Below are 3,809 nucleotides of genomic sequence, written 5' to 3'. Positions count from 1 at the left end.
CGCTGCATTTTTCTACGTTCTATATTCTAACTTTACCTTTTACATTCAAATCCCACATTTTTCGCGCTGGTAGGAAACGGATGCATCTTTTCTTGAGTGTACCCAATGACATCCGAATCTTTTCGAGAATTCCACTCACAATTCCCTGAGTGACAAAATCTCTGTGCAATGCTATGAAGTGGCAAACCTGTATCCCAAGACCATGACCCATTTTTCTCGATGCCATAAGCCGGATGAACATCAAACCTGCATCCGGCATGTCAAGGCTGTTAGAATTATTTGCGTTTCAATGAGATCCTCACCAATGAATGTAGTCTCAATAAATACAATACTTCCCTCCAGGACACACCTGCTATGCTAGAAACCAGTCTGGGGGATTTCACTGCAACTATTTCAATGCAGGGCACTGTATCTTAGGCAAGGCGATCAAAACGACACCTAATAGTTCATCGGCCTTTGCAATGCTCTGGAGAAGCATTTCTTTTTTGAAAAAAACCTTTGATCTTGTACTGAATCCAAAGAAGGTCAAATTAGCACTTACCTTTCAGTCTCAGACTTGCTTCCTTGCTTTCAGTAACTGGTGTACCGGGTCATCCGTTTCTCTTTGTTCATTATCACGAACATACCTTTAAATATTTATTTTACCCTCTGGTGTTCTATTTTCTCCTGTTTTCTGTCCAATGTCGTTAACCTCACACTGATCCGAGTTAGACGGCATCTTTCACGCATTTGCTCTTTGACACAACTTGACTGGAAGGCCTTGAAGCCTGTTTGTCTGGTTCTGATCAGCAAACCTCACAAAGTCACATTTGATCCCCTTCATCCAAAATTGTTGAAGTGCGTTGTAAATATCTAATGTCTCACCTTCGATTTCCCATTCACTTCATTTATCACCTCCTTCCACTGGAAATGCACATTTGTTTTCTCTCTGTGAGACAATTCTCTGCTGTGGCCCTTATGTCACATATGATAGCGCAGGCTTCAGTTCTATACACCAACCTCTTGCGCTAAATTTTATCAAAAGTGTTCCATACTCCGTCGATACCACATGGACCAATTCTCCCATATTCAATATAACAGTTACCTCATCAAAATATTGTGGAGTTCTCAAACCACAGCTTCTCTCTTCAATCATTAATTTCAATTTTGTCTGCCCCCAATTGATGCTTGTTATTACATTGTTTATGGTGGACACTGCCATGTTCAGAATATTACAATTAACCAGACAGCCTGTACATCCCTGTATCTCCCTTCCTCGAATTTAGAACAGAGAGTTCATATTTTCCATTCCTATTCTTCCAGACTTGTTTCTTTTCCAGAATCTGGAAACTTTTGCATTGTGACAAACCAAAACATGTATTAAATCTATTGCAATCTCAGTTAGTGCCAAAAAAATGCAGTTTACCAGGCTCCACAAATTCCCAATGAAAGCCTTCAGTCTGAAATGTCGATTCATCTTCTCCTCGGATGCTGTCTGACCTCCTGTACGGTTCCAGCGCCACACTGTTCGACTCTGATCTCCATAATCTACAGTCCTCAGTTTCTCTGATTTGCATTTTTGTATAACTTAGTCTATTCAGAGAGTCGTAGTGGCGTGGAATGCACTGCCTGTAACTGTAGCTGACCCGCCAACTTTAAGGGCGTTTTAATGGTCATCAGACAGACATATGAATGAAAATGGACCCTGTAGGATAGATTTATTCCACAGGTCGGCTTCGGATTGATTCCACACTTTGGCCCATCATTGAGGACCAAAAGGGCCTGAATTGCGCTGTAATGTTCGATATTCTAAGTTCTATGCTCTATATGTACAGTCACAGTTGCCATGACATCAGGCCCTGCAAGTTTGAAAGATGAGGCATATCAAGAGGAAATTTGATACTTGGCAAATTTGAATAATTGAGAAACGTATTGAGCAGTATCTGTCCCATATGAGCTGACTATCCAAGGAGGGAAATCAACATGATTTGAAATTTGAGCAGATTTTGCAGAGGAAGAGAAAAAGAAAACAATTCTTCCGTCCCTAAACTAGGTTGAGCAAATTCTACCGAATGATCCTGATGAGTTAAACATTGGGAGTATAGTGATGGAGAGGAAGTAAGAAGTTTGCAGAAGAGACAGAAAATACGAACTGTAGTAAAAATAAGATAAGATTTTTGGGGATTATTTAAGTTTTTCTAAAAGTTAATTCAATGGATAACACTTTTAGAATAATGGAAAGCTGATTTTATAAAGAAACAAGACCAACATTGGAAGAAAACAACAAGTTGAGCAGCACGTGTGGACACACAAAGCGAGTTAATATTTTTGAGATTATTCAGGATAATGACAGTTTTTAATACTGTGGGCAGACGGAGGAGGAGAAGAGACTGAAACAGATGGTCTGTGTGCTCAGAGAATAAGACAACGGATTGCTAGTTATAGTAATGGACAGAATTAAGACTCAAAATAGGTGCTGAGGATTGGGGGAATGAGATGAATATGGTTTTGCTGTGCTGAGACCAATATCGACAGGACATGAATATATAAGGGAGGAAAGGGGCTGCTTGTAATCTAAAGGAAGGGTAGAAATTCTGCTCTGAAGTTGTTAGTCTCCATTTTTAGTCCTGAAGAGTGTAAAGTGAAGAAACAGAAATTGAGCTGTTTCTCCATCTGCCCGTGGAGATGCTGAGTTGCACAGTATCTTCAAAGAATCTGAGACCAATAACCTCCTGTGGTTCTGTGATTCTATGCTTTGGATTCCGGAGTGGGGACTCGCTTCCAAGTCAAAATCTGAAACGTCATTGATCTGTTAAGATGAACTCGTGTTTGGAACCAGGTTTCATTGTACCCATTAATGGTCACATCATTTCTCATTGGTGGAGAAGACAGCGTTTACTTCATAGTCGGCACACATTAAAATCTATTGGTTGATGGAAAGAAAGACGGGCCCATGGACAGGTCGTGGTGAAGAAACTAACTGTTACAGAAATCGAGGAGTCATTCGATATGTTAACTGCTGCTCAGTATCTGTGAAACAGCACTCAGCTAATGTTCAGATTTGATCTGGAACCACCAGCTGGGACGATGTTTGTAACCCTCGTGAACTTACTTCTTCTGCTGCTATTGAACTGTGAGTTCTGGTCTCTTGAATACATTTTCTCAACCATTGATAGGTCAATGATTGGTAACATATATGTGGCAAAAATATAATGATCAGTCTATGCGAGATAAAATATTGGCATGATAAGGAATGAAAACTATTTTGTCTTCATTATTCTCTGAGTTTTTATGGAATTGTTTCTGAGGCTTCAGAGCTCCCCAACCACAACTCCCATTCACTCCCAATCCTTGCATTTATTACGAATTTTTGTACAGCTCACAGAGTTGAAAACCTACTCAGACAATTCGGGTGTGTTCGGAAACAGTACCCTTCGCTGCTTCAACAGTGTGTGTAGTCGGGAAACCTGCTGAACAATATCTACTTAATTAACTTGTCAATATTTGGGGGAATGTAAGACAGAAACTGAATATTTTTGCATTTCTCGGAGCTTGATGTGCCACTGATTTCAGTTAGTATTTCTTCTCTTTATATTCGAAAACTTTCTCGATAGTGATGCATTTATATAGCGCCGCTGACAATGTCAGTGACACAAAGAAACTCTGGGCCAATTTGGTACTTTTAATTGTTGAGACAGTTCTCCAATTTTGGAAACGTGACAGGCAAGTTACTCCGAGGAAAGGGTAAGAAATATTCCTGTGATAAAGGGCGCAGTTAGCCGTTTGCGTCCTCAGTGGAACAAAGGCGCTGTGTGTTAATTTGATATATT

This window comes from Hemiscyllium ocellatum, assembly GCF_020745735.1.
Source record: "Hemiscyllium ocellatum isolate sHemOce1 chromosome 27 unlocalized genomic scaffold, sHemOce1.pat.X.cur. SUPER_27_unloc_2, whole genome shotgun sequence".
In the NCBI taxonomy this organism is placed as follows: domain Eukaryota; kingdom Metazoa; phylum Chordata; class Chondrichthyes; order Orectolobiformes; family Hemiscylliidae; genus Hemiscyllium; species Hemiscyllium ocellatum.
The sequence above is the reverse complement of the archived record's forward strand: the minus strand, read 5'-3'. Positions refer to the sequence as shown.